Raw genomic sequence first — 15,359 nt, 5'->3', positions numbered from 1 at the left:
TAGAAAACATAACATGGACTTTGGTCTTGATGGGTTGGGTGCCTTCTCTGCCTCTCATCAACACTGTGGTCCTGACAAGCTACTCAGCCTTGAGGAGGCTGGCAGGGCCTATCTGGGAGCTTGAGGGGAGGCTAGCACTGATAACACTGGTGTGGAGTATTGTCAAGGTGTCTGGGCTCTGTGATTTAGTTCTCAGAGCAATAGTCCAAGGAATGAGGTGGGGACATGTCCAGAGAAATGTAACAAATGACAAGCACCTGTTCCCATCACAGCTTCTTTTTAACTTTCTGATCATGGTCCCTGTGCTGAAATAATGATCCCCAATGTGAAGGGTGACCCTCCCTTCTGTGACGTTGTTACAGCTCTCCAGGTGGGTTTGGTATACTGTGACATCATTAAAGGTGGCAGGTGTAGCATGAGAAGCCAGAGGAGTCTCAGAAGGAAACAGGAACACCAAAAGAAGGCCAGAGCCCAGCCACTGGGTGTCCCTGCTTTGTCTCCCTGGGCAGTTTTGCTGGGGCTGTAGCTAGATCCTTTTTGTTGAGCTTGAAGTGAGGTCTGTAACGTGTGGTAGAAAAATGGGCCTTGCACTCCATTTCTTTCTTGGTTAACTTTAAAAGAAGGCCCCTTCCTTATATATTACACCCAGAGAGGAAAAAGTGGTTTGAAGAAAAAATCTAAAGAGGGCAGCATTTGGACTGCGATGGGTTTCACTGAATTAAAGGGATTTGAAGTTTGTTTTCAAGGTAGAGACATTGGGTAGGGAAGGGACAAGTTTGGTTTCCCATTCCATATTTTTTTTTCTGGGCAGGAAGAAAGCTAGAGCAAGCCTGAGCTTAGAATTGAATGAATAAATGAACAAATAAGGAAATAAATAAGGAAACGAGGGAGATAAGACATGAATGTCTGGCGCTGTGCCTGTATATAGTGACTATGGTAAAACTCTGTCTTGGGATGCCATGGGCGGTAAACCTGCTTCCCTTTCAAGTGAGGGACACATCACAGTCACAGCAGAATCTGGCCACCAAAATTTCCATGCCACACACTCGTGGAAGGACCCTTGTCACCCTAAGAGCAGAATATTGGTGACAAATATGGATGCAGCAAAATAATACTTCTATACTTTCAAGTGATTTCTTTCAAAGATAGAGTGGTGTTTGGAAGACATGGGTACCTTTGTAGGCATCATAACTCCCGTGATGGTAAGTTGGTGGACTTGCTCAACTTTTCCTCCATGGTTTGAGTTCATTGAATGGACCTAGCCTTAGTCAGAAAAACAGTGGAAGGACTTGAGAGATTACTTAGTGTCAGAGCACTGGCTGCCCTCGCAGACGACTTGAGCTCCCAGCTCTTGCACGGCGGCATGGCAACTGGCAGTAACGAGGAGATCCAGTACCCTCTTCTGGTCTTTGCAGATACTGTGACCATGTGGTAAACATGCGGACAAGCAGACACACACACACACACACACCATATGAATGTAAATAAAATAAAAAAAGAAAAATACGAGCACTTTCAGTCAATTCTAATTGTCATAGTCTCTCGTGGTATTCTGCCCAAAGCTCACTGACCTGTGAACTCTCGTTTTGTTTTCATGCGGTTGTGCAAAGCTAATGGATGCACACAAGCAGAGGTATTTGTGGCTTAAGTGGCTTGTCTGGGCTCTTGAAGATGATGCTTTCTGATGTGCAGGGGAATGTGTGCACCTATGGGTGAGTGTGAACAAGTGAGGGTGTGCACCTGAGAGCTTCCCTATCTCCCACTGAAGCTGTGAGCATAAAGTACAATAATACAGAGTAGTTTATATGTTACTGTAAAGTGGGCCTCTTGTGTCCTAGGGATAGCAGGGATATAACTGCATATTTAGTAGCTCCCAGTGACAGAGTCTGGTCAGATGAGGAGATGGTGTCTCTGGGTCATGTTTGTTTAGAGTTGGAGTCACTTTTTAAGCCACACAAAGTAGATAGGCTCCCTAGAAGGTGGCTCCTGACACCTTCACCTTTGGGCTCTACCTTGCTGCTATGTGTGGAGTCAGTGGCCTCGAGTTTGGATGTTGTGGTCACTGAGATGGGATGGTGGCCATGCAAGCATGAGGATCTGGGTGGGGAATCCCCAGGACCCACTTAGAAACCTGGTTGTGGTGACATTCCCGTGTCATTCCAGTGCTGGGGGAGCAGAAACAGGAGGAGCTCAGAGACTTTCTGGTCAGTCTAAGCAATTGATGAGGTCCAGGTTCAGTGAGAGATCCTGTCTCCAAAAAGGTGGTGGTGGGGTTTAAATTTATATCAGAGTGCAGTTGAGTTATAATTTAATTTAAATGTATGTGATTAGTCTTTCAGAATTAGTATGCACAAGATTTATATGGTCAGTTTTAGGGAATCTAGCAGCAACATTTTACATTTTAAATGGTGACTCTGAACTTCGTTGCCATCTTTGCCTCTCCCACTGCATTGCGGAAGCTATACCAAGTCCAAGTTAGGATTGTGTCTCTAATTGGCAATATGAACACCATGGAGTCTAGTCTGCTTTACATATAGTTCACTCTTATGACTGTCAGTTGTATGGAAAGTGGGCATACATCAGTCTTAAAGGGTGAAAAATGCCCTTAAGTGAGAAAAGAAATGTCCTGAATGCCTTTAAACTTTTTAGGATTATTTTGTTTATATGTGTGTACACACACACACACACACACACACACACACACACACACACACACAAACACAAACATGTCTGTGTGAGTGTGTGTATATGTATGTGGGTATGTGTGTGTGTGAGCATATGTGTTGGTACCCATGAAGGCCAGAAGGGCATCAGAATTTCATCCTTTGCAGGCTGTGTGATGTGGGTGTTGTCAGCAGAGCCCAGGCCCTCTACTGCTAACTGCTAAGCCCTCTCTCCAGCTTCCTGAATTCCTTTGAACTGTCTCTTTGCTTTCTCTTCCCTTCTCATTCTAGGGAGCAACAGTAACCCTAGCTGAAGATGCGTTTGTCATCTGTTTGCTTTGTCAAGCATTGAGACTCCCTATTTCCACACTGGAAAATGCCCATTTAAAAATACCAAACAGGGTGAGATGGCCTAGAGCTAAATGCTTGCCGTGAAGCAGCCTGGGCTCAGTCCTGGGGGTTTGTGTAAAGGTGGCGCAAAGAACTGATTCCACAGAGCTGTCCTCTGGCCTCCACACATCTGCCATGACACATTTAGATGACAATGGCCATGATTAATGTACTAAATAAATAAATAGCCCTGGACAGGCTTGCTTGCCCAAGCCAGCATGCCGTGAGGTCTAGACATGGCTGTGGTATTTGATACTTTGGTAGAGCCCTTTGAAAGTCTTTGAAAGCGCCTTTCTTTTTCCCACAGTTACTTACAGTAGCTGCTAAGTGCGCAATGTGGGGTTGCTCCTGCTTCAGGTGTCTCTGATAAGTCAGTGCATCCTTAGTGCTGAGAGATGACATTGCAAAGCTGTGGGTGTGGTGAGGACAGATGGTAGAAAAGTCAGAACTACTGCCTTGGGGAAGGTCAGCTGGAAGTAGTGAATAGTGAATAAGGGATGGATGGGGCACAGCAGGAGCACAGTAGAAGAGGGTATCTGAGGGGTTCTTGAGGATCTATAAATGGGGCTCAAGGGACAGCATGGACAAGCGTGCTGGGAAAGCTGGAATGGGGTTAGGTACGTGGTAGGAGCCAGTTAAACACCATGGTGTGTCATCATTAGAGGGCTTAGAGCACAGGGAAGTGGGCACAAGTGTGGGCGTGAATCCTGGCTTTGCCGTTGCTTGCTCAGTGCAACAGGCAAGTATTTCGTCTTTGAAAGGAGTCTGGTATGTAAAGCACTGGGAATGAAGTAACGCTCCCCGAGGGCTGTCTGGCTCTGCCTTGAGCAGTAGACAGGATGGCTGGAGTTGGGAAGAGCTTGCAGTCAGCAATCTGGTAAGCATGGCTTCTGTGGGGATGTGGGCAGAGTTTCCTGGGTTTTGGGTCACTGTCCTGCTGTCTGCCTACTCTTGCCTAGGCTGTGAGCCCCCACGATGGTATAAGAACAGAATTGGCAGGTGTTAGGAGGCTTGGTGACATGTTGGAAGTATCATACAGGTTTCTGCAAACATGATTATAGTTCTGCCTGTTGATCAAATGGAGGAATATGTAATTGAACCCCAGTTGGCCAGCCTTCCCTGCCAATTAAGAGGAAATTGCCAAGTTTTAAGAAGGCTTTATGTAGGTTTCTTTGGAGATTGGGACAGATAACTTGGTAATTTTGTCTTGGTCTTAAAACTCCATTAGGCTGTAGTTTAAACTCTAGTGTTTAGAAAAACCTTGTTTTGAAGGAATAATGAGTTAGCCCACAAGACTGTCTTTCTAACAACAGAGACTAAGCAATAAATTCCACAGGGGAAAGGGAGCTGCTGGGAGTGTTATGGGGAACTGAGGCTGTTTGCAAAGCAATTCAACCAAGTATACAGAAGCAGGGGTGGTGTGTGTAAGGGGGTATCTTTTTTCCTTTTTTTCCCAACCAGCTTTGCCACATGGATTAGTAATTTAGATAGAACAGCCATGAATCACTGCTTAGCATTTCATATTTAATTTTATCCTAGAAGCCATTTCCTTTTCAATTCTCGAGCTGGAGTTATCATTAATGAATTAAACATCACAAAACCCAGAGCACAACTAATTCATTTTGAAATAAGTAGACATTTAAATCTGAAAACTAAACCTTCCATTTTGTCCAGGGGCTTTTCATATTTTCAGGCCGACACAGGGTAGAAACTGGCCGCAGTTTCCCATATGGCAAAGGGTCGCCGTGGGGAATGTGTGCTGGAAACCTAGTTGGAGGACTGAGGGAATGCTCTGGCAAGACACGGACATCTGGTCTTAGTGCCCCAGTTCCTGTCACAGAATTTCTAAATCTTTGTGATTTTCTGAACAATTTATGGAGAGAGAGAGAGAGAGAGAGAGAGAGAGAGAGAGAGAGAGAGAGAGAGAGAGAGGGAGAGAGAGAATGTGTATGTGTGTATGTGGCTGCCCATTCATGTGATCAGCCCATGGGCCAACCTCAGGGGTCATTTGTCATGTGCCGCCAACCTTGTTTTTTGAGATGATGTTTCTTACTGGCCTGAGACCCACCGAGTCTCAGCTGGCCTACAGAGGTTAAGGTGCTGTGTGACCCTCACCTGCACGTCTTTCCCTGTGTGTCTCCTCCATTTAACTGCTCTGCACTGATCCTTTATAATAACACAGTAGTAATAGACATTCTTGAGATCTGTGGGTTTGGGAGGCACATGGCCTACGACTTCCAGATTCTAGTAGATATCTGTCTTTTCACTCATTTATGGTATGAGGTTCATCGATCCCTAAGACATTAAAGTAACCAAGGAATCACACAAGCATCCCAACTTGGAAACAGCACCAAATGGCAAAGAAGTAAATTGACAGTATGTCCAGGAGCATCTTCCCAGAAGCTCCACAGGCTTAGAGAAAAGTCAAAGCTCTCTAGAAAAGTAATGAAATTGTGAATAGAGCTGTAGGAACATCCAATCAGATGTGGGACAGGCCTGGGGCCTTTAACCAGAATCTACAGCGGGGACAGCCTTGTGGGTCTGGATGCTCTTAACCTATGTGGTATATAGTAACTTCAGTTGGTGAGCATCACAGTTGACTTGAACCATCAGATACAGTATCAGTGTCCAAGAAGCTGAAGAATTGGAGTGATCATGGTGTGACATGGGTTCCGCAGTGCGTACACAAGGGGGCAGTGACTGCCCCTCTCTCAGAATCCACCAGTATCCAGCAGTTCAACAGAGAGCGCTGGGGCCCCACTGGCTCCTCCTTGATCCATGGCTGACTGTTGGTAGGTCCAATTTGTTGTAGGCCTATTGCAGGCAGCCACAGCTGTGTGGGGTCATGACAGTATTTCACTGCCTTTCTCTTTGTCTTCGGCTGCTTACATCATTTCTAAGTCCTCTCCTGTCATGATTCCTGAGTCTTGGATGGGTGGTATAATTGTCCTGACCAGGATTGAACCCTCTCTTATTCTTAGCACTCAAGCAGCCGTGCATCTCTCCAGCCCTCACCATCCATCTTAAAGAGAAGCTTCTCTGAGTAGTAGTTATTATTTCCAGCCTCTTCAGCTTAACCCTTACAGTCTGGCCCTGGCCCCTGGCTGTGATCCCCCCCCCAAAAAAAATACCATTTAGAAACATTACTTGGGGAAGGAGTCATTTCATCCCCAGATGGCCTTGGGTGTCACCAAAGGTCCATTCTCAGCCCTCCCAAATACTACACATAAAAAGTCTGTAGGAGCATCCATAAACGGAATCTGCAGCAAGGGTACCTGGGCAACTGGAAAAGGCCACCAGCCTCCCCTCCCTTCCCCTCCCCTCCCCTGCCCTCCCCTGCCCTCCCCTCCCCTCCCCTCCCCTGCCCTCCCCTCCCTTCCCCTCCTCTCCCCTCCCCTCCCCTCCCCTCCCCTCCTCTCCCCTCCCCTCCCCTGCCCTCCCCTCCTCTCCCCTCCTCTCCCCTCCCATCTTTTCCCCATGCCCCTTTCCTCTCACTCTCTTCTTTTGTTCCTAGGGTCTCTATGTAGCCCAGGCTGACCTTGAACTCCCACACCTGAGAGGCCTGATAGACACATACATTAGGGACGAGGCCATAAGTGGTGGCCCACACCTGTATTCCTAGGGCTTGTGAGGCAAGAGAAGTGCTCCGAGTTTGAGGCCAGCTTGGTTTACGTAGTGAGTTCTCATCTAGCTAAAGCAAACAAACAAGCAAGAAGCAAGCAGTGAGCAGGCAGACAGGCAAAATGGAGCTTCTGGTTTTTGCCTCCTTGCTGCCATGTAGCTCTGAAGATTAAGCACGGTAATGGCTCTAGAGCCCAGGTTCGCAGCTTCCCATGAGCACAGGAGGCACAGGGGAAACAAGAAGTCCAGGAGGAAGGATGTTATGTGTATAGAGGAAGAAACACTCCTCAGTGCCTGCTGCTGCCAGGCTGCCTGTCCCTGCCTCCAGCCTGACTGAGGTTTTGGGAGGGAGCCTTGACTTCTCTCTAAGCCTGTGGAGCTGCTGGGAAGATGTTCCTGGACATACTCTTGATTTACTTCTTTGCCATCTGGTACTGTTTCCACATTGGGATGCTTGTGTGATTATTTGGTGACACTAATGTCCTAGGTATCTAGTAATCTCACACCACGAATGAGTGAAAACAGTACGGGCTCTCCTGTACTAGAATCTGGAAGTCCAAGGCCATGCGCCTCCCAAGCTCACAGAGAAGAGTCCCTCCTTGGCTTTGTAGCTTCCCACATTGTTAGCAATCTTTGGTGTTCCACAGGCTGGGGTTCCTCCACTTCTAGCTGTCTCTTTTATCACGTGACTGTGTCTCAGCTATAGGCTTTCCATTAATAAGAGTACTCTTCAAGCTGGATGAAGAGCCAATCCTGTTTTATATGACCTAATCTTAATTAATTATACCTTTAGTGACCCAATTTCCAAAAAGCGTACATGGTGAGGGCTCGCTGAAGTCCCACATTACTAGGGACTTAGGATCTCAGTACATCTTGTGAGGGATACAACTTCCTCCCATGGTTTGAGAGCCATTCACAGCTTAGCTCATCTCAAGACAGCATGTGGCAACGTGGATGGCATGCAGCCCCAGCTCTCCCCACAACTCTGAGCTGGGCTGTTGGTTGTTTTTAGTGGCTGTGTCATGGCGCCCAGGGAATGTGTTGTGTGACAGTCCTGAAGCACTTTGAAGCATCTTGGAGTTTGCATTTGCTCAACTCTCCTATCATGCTCCGTTGCTGATTTCACTGAAGCCAGCTGAGCTTGCAGCCAAGGAGCTCAGATGGGACCAGTGGGGGAGTACCAAAGCTCTTCCTGTTTTGTTTGAAACAACTGGCTTTATCAGAAGCACTGAGGTGGGAATATGAGCAGATGCCTCCTCTGTCCCATTCTGCAAGGTAGAGCGAGCACATGTCTGCTGCTGAACGGTGCTGTGACTGGCAGGCACCTGAGGGAGCTCCTCACACTTGTCTTTAATATGGGATTGTGCTGTGAGACTCTTCAGAGGGGACTGTGTGGGTTAGAAAATGCCTCTTCTGTGCTCCTGCAGTTAGTGGCGCATAAGAAACCTAAGAGTTTCCCCAGGTGTGAATCGTACAGCAGGGACAAGCCAGGAGACCCCAGGACTCATCCTGGCTTTGCCAAATAAATTTAACACATATTTCTTATTAATATGGGTCCCAGTTCTCTCATGTATGTGAAAGTAGGGGAATTTTGCTGAGTCATGATGTCTGCAAGGCAATTAATAGGGTGCCGACTGCAAGCCTCTGGCAGAGCTCATGGAAACAGCAGAGGTGATCATGAGGGCAGCCACTGTAACTCCATCTCCAAGGAATTGGCAGCTCTAGGCTGGGACTGAGGGACTAATTAAGAACAAGCCTCCAGTGCAGAGGGCCCATTGAGGTCTTTACCTAGGGGCCAGCCAGGCCTAGGAAGGAGTTCTGAAGGCTTGCCCAACTACAAGTTAGCCTGCAAAAGATGGAGGATGCGAACAAGTCATGAGCTGCTCTGAGAAGTCTAGGGAGATGACATGGGAGAATATTTCCAAAAGAGGCTAGATCTCAGGACAGAATCTACATCTTAGTGTTCATGAATACAAAAGACACATCTCTAGGTGGCTTGTGGGCAGAGCGGCTGATGAAACTCTAGTCACCTTCAGATACAGAGAGCTATGGTGCCAACAAAAGCCTCCTGTCCTAGGAGACCTGGGCAGGAGGTCACAGCTGCTCTGTTCGTGGGTGGGCCCTACCTGTAATCTCAGAGTGTCCCAGAACTTCATAGACACCTCTGCTGGGGAAGGCGAGCTTTTGGAAGTGGTAAGTGAAGCCTGAATATGGGATTGTGATGATGTTTCAGGTTAGACCAGTTCAGGCGTTTCTAACTCCTTGGGAGGGTTAACTGGTTTTGCACATTTCAATAGACTTACCAACAGCACAGACCCCAAATCAAGCTGGACTTGACCCACTCCCTCAATACGGGCCTTGTGCTCTCCGCTGCTGCTGCTTCCATATCTGCCGAGGTACCATCGTGGGATAAATGCCTGTCTTGGGAAACACGTTTTAGGTTAATGTTTAAACACTTCCATGGCAATCACTCTAAATAACTCCTGATCAAGAAGAGTCTGCAACAGGTTGTCACCTGAAAACAGGGTAAACCGAGGCCAAACTCCTACTTTCAATGGCTGGCCAAACCATGGATGGCATGGAACTGCAGTGTGAGATTCTCTGCTACTTTTACGCCTGTAATGACCCTAACGAGGCCTTGAAGCAGGAGTGTTGGCAGTTTCAAACTAGTACCAGAGGTTCAGAGGAAGCACTGCAGCAACCCTGGGCTGGGAGGATGCTTTCTATCCTGTCACTGTTACTGCTTATAGCTAAAGTGCTTTTTTTTTTCTTTCAATGTGTGGCAATTGAAAATTCCTTTTTTTTTTTTCAGGATTCAAGCCAGAGTGTTCAGAGCCCTAAGGGATTAGAAAAAAACTGACAGCTTTTAATATAAAAGTTGTTTTAGTTTCACCATGATTTTGAAGCCATGTGGAGCCAGTGGGTCAAGTTCTTGTGGAGGAAGCCTTGAAAACCCCAGTTAGATGAGGTGACCTTGGTTGGCTATGTCATTTCACGCCCACAAATATTTGTTCTAGTTTCATTTCCGTAACTGTGATAAAACACTGAACAACAACAACAAAAAAACCACTTAGGGCATAAAGAATTTATTTCAGTCCAGAATTCTAGATTACAGTCCATCGTGACAAGACAGTCACAGTGGCAGGAACTTAGAACAGCTGCTCAGATCCCATCCACGGCCAGGGCAGAGCGTAGAGACATACGCTCACTCACTTGCTTGTGCTCAACTTGAGCTCCCCACTTTTAGACTGTCCAGGGTTCCCTCAGCCTATGTAATAGTACTGCCCGCAGTGGGCTGCGTCTTCCTACAACGCTTAACCTTGGACAGTTCCCCACAGTCAAGTCTACATGCTAATCCAATATAGACAATATGTCACTGAGACTCTTCCGGGGTGATTCTAGTTTGTGTCGAGTCAACAGTGAAAGCTATACAACCATTATAATCTCTGTTTTATCTTACTTTTGAGACAAAGTTTGCCTCAGGCTGGCTTTGAACTTGCTCTGTAGCCAAGAATGACCACCAACCAATGCTGGTATTAAACATAAATGCCACCATGCCTGGCTTGAGGTCTTAGTTCTAATAGCTGAAAAACAAAAGCTTTCTATGCTCTGTTCTTATTATAATGTTGTGGGTAATCATTGACAGGGGTTGAAAGCTGTGACCCCATGATATAACCGCTGTAGAAGTTGTCCACACACAGGGTATGTGTGTGTGGTGGGGGAGCAGGTTCCCTCTCTTTGCTGCTTGTACCTGTTTGCGTTAGACCAGGGCTCTGAAAAATGCCTGTTCCCCCCTGTTTTACTACTTAATTAATTGTCCTGAGCAATGCTGTGCTTCTAGAAGAGGACAATTAGGAGAGGAAGGACCAACTGTGCATGAGGATGTTTGTAAATAATGCTCAGGTGATGCTATTGTGATAATTATGGCTATTTGAAGATAGCTTTTATGGCAAGCCCTCAATTTTCCTGTCACTTCCCCCTAGGTTCTTCCACTTACGCAGGCACATTTGTCACAGGAGCTAGCCAGTCGGGGGTCCAAATCCCTGGAGGATTTGGCAGCTCTCTGAATTTACTTTGTGTGTTCTGTGGCTAACTCTCCAGGTCCTCAAGGGAACCTTGCGCTGTGTGTAAGGACAAGAAACCAGGAAGGACAAAGGAAGGAACGTGCAGTAAGGCTCCCCCCGCCCCCGCCGCCCCAACTGCAATAGGCGGCCACCTATGTTAGCCTTCTTGTCCCTATAACCAAATACCTGATGGAAACAACTTAAAGGGGGGAAAGAGTTCAGCTCGTGGTTTCAGGGAGATCAGCCCATGGCTGTGTGTCCTGTGTGGTTGGGCAGAACCTCACAGTGGTGGGAACCTGTGGTGAAGAACAATTTTGCCTCATGGAGAACAGTGAACAGAGAGTACAGGGGTAAGATGTAGCACTCATCAACGAGCTTGGTCCAGCTGGCTTTGCCCACCTCCTACAGCTTCCACTACTTCTCAGAACAGCATACTAGCTGGAGACGAAGCTGAAAAAGGGAGTTCACATTCAAACCAGGGCAGATCGGTGACCTAGCAGGCTCTGCTGGCAACTTCCTTGGGCTGAAGGGTCTCAGCCTTGATTCTGTCTGGGATTCACATGCTAAGACTATGGCTCACCACATCTAGTCCTTCTTGGCTTATCCTTGGCTCTGGGTGTTGGAGGTGACTTGCATTTGAGCGTCTCCTGCAGACAAGTCCAAAGTGTCTTGGGAATGAAATCTTGGGTCCCCAGTGTTTGCTGCTTTCCCAGACCCAGGTCCTTGGTGTTTGGGGAAGCATGGTTTTCCAGTTTGGGTGTTTTCTTTAGCATCTAGTTTTTAAGTGTCTTGCTCACTGGCTTTTCTCTCATCATTTCTGCTCACGAACTCAGAGTCAAATTTAAGAAGTCAGCCAGTGAATTTTGTTAATGAATCTTTTGGAAGCTTTTAGAACCAGCGTCTCACTTTGTGGATGCCCAGTGAGGTTGAGTGACTCGTCTGAAGTGAAGTTGGTGACAGAGCTGTGATTAGAACTGAGGAATCTTTCTGTACTAGAATGTAGGGAAATATCCATCAGTGTTATTAAAGCGTGAGGGGAAGGGAACATTTAACAAGTGTTTTATTTCTAGTTTAGTCATGTAATTGTTTTGCTCCCTGTCTCTCTCTGTCTCTGTCTGTCTGTCTGTCTGTCTGTCTGTCTGTCTGTCTGTCTCTTTCTCTCTTGCTCTCATTAAAGTGTTGTTTTGTAGTTCTGGCTGTTTGGGAACATTATATAAAAGAGATTGGCCTGAAACTCAGAGAGATACTCCCGATCTGCCTCCCCAGTGCTGGGATTACAAGTGTGTTTGGCCATCCTGCCCCCAGCACTTTAGTTTTGAGGCTGAGATGTTGTCAAAATAATGATATTGTTACATTTTAATAGGTAAGTCCTTATAAGTCAGAATTCCCTGAGCTATATCCTATATCCTGTGCTGGATTTTGTCAACTTAACACACCGAGGAACTGCCTCTCTCAGACTGGCCTGTGGCTATATCTATGGAGCATTTTCTTAATTGACTATTGACATGCGAGGTCCCAGCCCACTGTGGGCAGTGCCACCCCTGGTCTTGTGGTCCTGGGTAGTATAAGGGAGCAGGCTGAGCAAGACATGGAACGCCAGCCAATAAATAGTGTTTCTCCTTGGTTTTGCTTTGGTTCCTGTTCCTCATCCCTTAATTCTTCAGTGATGGACTATGATTCGGATGTGTAAGCAGAAATGAAACCCTTTCTCTCTAGGTTACCTTGAGTCAGTATTTTATCACAGCAACAGAAGCAAATGTACCCCTCTTACAGAAAAACCTTAGAAAACACAGTAACTTGCTTTTCTGAGCTGTGACCCCCAGCTCAGCTGCCTCTCTCACATCCCTTTGGGCTGGGCTTTAGGAGTTGTTCTGCCTTCAGTCTATAATCTTAGAGGGTGGAGCTTGCATATTCCAGGCCCACAAACTATGCAGTTCTTTCTAGCAGTGCCCCATTTGCCCCACCACCATTAGCTCATTTAACTTATCTGCTCACTCAATTTCTTCCACTGACCTTCCCAAGCCCTTTTTGATGCTGTTTTCCAGTTTTCCAAACAGAGCCAATGAGTTCTCTGCAGTCTGGGGAGGTCATTAGCCTGCTGCTCTGATGCGAGTTGCACTCCAGTGCAGCATTGATCCCCGGCTATTTTCACACCAGGCTGGACACAGACAAAGGCTTGGCACTGCGATTTGCTTGGCTTTGCTTACTTTCTTCCATTGTTAAAGTGTCTGTGAATCAGCACTGGATTCCAATGCACTATGGAAGCGGGGAGTGATGGGGGAGGGTAGAGAAATCACAAGTTAGTGATAGACATCTATTCCTACGCAGAAACCCATATTGCCTTCTGAAGGCGCTGGCTGAAATAACCCTCAATTCCAGAAAATGGCTTGCTGGCACTATCAGATGTCACCTCATCCCTCTTTAATTCTCTTAGTTGTAAGGAAGAGAAAACAAGCGCCACAGTATGGTTTCCTCTGATTCTGAAGTGATTGTGTTCATCACAGAGGAAGTGGGTGTGACCCATCAGAATCTCTTCCTTGAGACTTTTGCCAGGAATGTGTACATCTCTCTCAACAGCTGACCAGGTGACTCTCCTAGGCAGCCAAAGCTGAGACCCACAGCTAAAGAAGGTAAGGTGCACATCTGCTGCTCCCTACACAGGCACGAAGCACCATGAGGCACTTAACTAAAAAATACTAAATAGAATTCTGTTTATGGCAGAAATGGACATTTTGCCCAGTGGCTTGTTTGCCACATTTGAAGCCATCTCCACAAGGAGGTTCTTTGATGCTCATCATCTTCTTTGAGGTAGGCTGGGTGTTGCCGGAAGTTATCCTGTCTTGTTGTCAAAGAATCCTTAAAATAATGAAACGGCTTTATATTCCATATTCTGCAGGTCTCTGAGTCTTTTGAAGGAAGATCTTGTCTAACTATTTTACCTTATCTATCTATAGAATCATATCTATCTGTTAAACCTAGGATGTATATTCTTGTAATAAAAATAGACTAGTAATTGACATGACCATGATTTGATCAACTAACAATTAGCTTGTATTACTTAATTATCTTAAGCAGCCTGCAATAGCACTTTCAAGTTATTGGAAGTAAATGGGCAAGCTTGGATGCAGGCAGAGTCAATTGCCAAACTCTGCCAAGACAGGGTAAGCAAGTCCTCAATAGTTCCTGCCTCACAAATATGTCTGTCAGATATGTTGGGCCAGAAGGCTGAAGATGATGCTCCACCATTATAGAGAGTTTTGGGTGACTTTTCAGGCACCAAACTGTCTCTGTCATTTAATCCCTGTTTATTCAAGTAATTAAGTTTTATTCCTTCTCAAATCTCTGATGGGGTTGAAGACTAGATAATTTAGTCTTACAATTAAGCTTAGTTATTTAGGGATAAGATGTTTTTAGGTCTAGATAGATGTTTTAAGTTGGTAGAGTTGAGATATAATAGATGGTGATTTACATTCAGAATTTTAGACTCACCAAGATAGGAAATATGTTTTCTTCAAGGTTGTCAAATACAAATAGCCAAAACAATAAGAATGTAACATTTATATAATTCCTGGTTCTTCTTGCTGTAGGTAGTTTATTTTACTTATGTGCAGTAATATAAATGTATGCATAAAAATATAATAAAAATGCAAAAAAAAATATCATGAGTGTCAAATTCACAGACACAATCTGTTCACTGCATAATTGAAAAACTCCTTTTCTGTTCTGGGGACACAATACGTGGACAAAAGCACCTTCCGGGGAAGAATTGCCTAATTGGCTTGCAGTTGTTCTCTGTTTCAGTCTTTCAGTTTGGGAAAAGTCAAGGCAGCAGCTTGAAGCAGCTAGCAGCACCCACTGAGAAGAGCAGAGAGAATGCATGCATGCCTCCTGCTCGGCTGGCTCACTTTCTCCACTCATACATTTCAGCACTAAAACTGAGTGATGTCACTCGGTTCAGGGTGGCATTTCCGGCCACAATGAACACAATTAAGAAGAGTCCCCCCCCAGGTGTGCCCGCAGGCTAGCCTTACCTAGGAAACTCCTCACTGAGACTCTCTTACCAGGGGAGTCTATACTTGGCAAGGCACCCAGCACAGGACCTTCGAGCAAGGGAGGAGGGCACAGTGTAAGTAGTGGAGATGCACAGTGCACAGCAGCCCCAAAGATGCTCTTCCCTTCATCCAAAAACTTACATGCGAATAGACCTCACAAAAGCGGTTACATGGTTCAGGGTATCAGGGCGGACCCAATGCAGTCAGGAGAGTCTTCCTAAGAGGGACAGTCAGAGCTCACAGTAGGAGATGAGATGACAGAGTCAAGAGGTGAGAGCACTTAGGAAGGGCCTTTGAGCCTCCCATGCAGAAGCTGTTAGAGGCTATAAAAGGAAAAAGGGACAAATCCACCTGAGCCTTGAAAGAGCCATCTGTGCCATTGAGTTTGGCTTTTGGGGCAAATTGAAGATACCTGGTCTCAAGCCCGTGATGTAGTACATTAGCAACGTTTTAGGCTTCGAACTATTTTGAAATTTGTCACAGAAACTGCAGGGATGGATGTATTCTACAGTTCTTATTGTGGCTAAATGGGACAATGTATCTTCTAAGTATATAGACTACCAAATGCT

The 15,359-nt window shown here is 46.0% G+C and overlaps 1 protein-coding gene across 11 annotated transcripts in view; it reads left to right on the top strand.

The window, feature by feature from the left end:
- RNF152 (ring finger protein 152) overlaps positions 1–15,359 on the top strand; it is a 77,335-nt gene that overhangs the window by 22,378 nt on the left and 39,598 nt on the right. The window contains exon 3 of one of the 11 annotated variants that reach the window (XR_014779913.1): positions 9,487–10,327. The exons of 8 other annotated variants lie outside the window; for them this stretch is intronic. The gene's annotated coding sequence lies outside the window, so the exon portion shown is untranslated. Of the gene's footprint in view, positions 1–3,861; positions 3,931–9,486; positions 10,328–13,523; positions 13,547–15,359 lie in introns of those variants that run through there. 2 more of the 11 variants (XM_084785397.1, XM_084785399.1) reach the window with 2 other exon arrangements.

Source organism: Acomys minous (assembly GCF_964271855.1).
Source record: "Acomys minous genome assembly, chromosome: 1".
NCBI lineage: Eukaryota > Metazoa > Chordata > Mammalia > Rodentia > Muridae > Acomys > Acomys minous.
The sequence above is the reverse complement of the archived record's forward strand: the minus strand, read 5'-3'. Positions and strand labels throughout refer to the sequence as shown.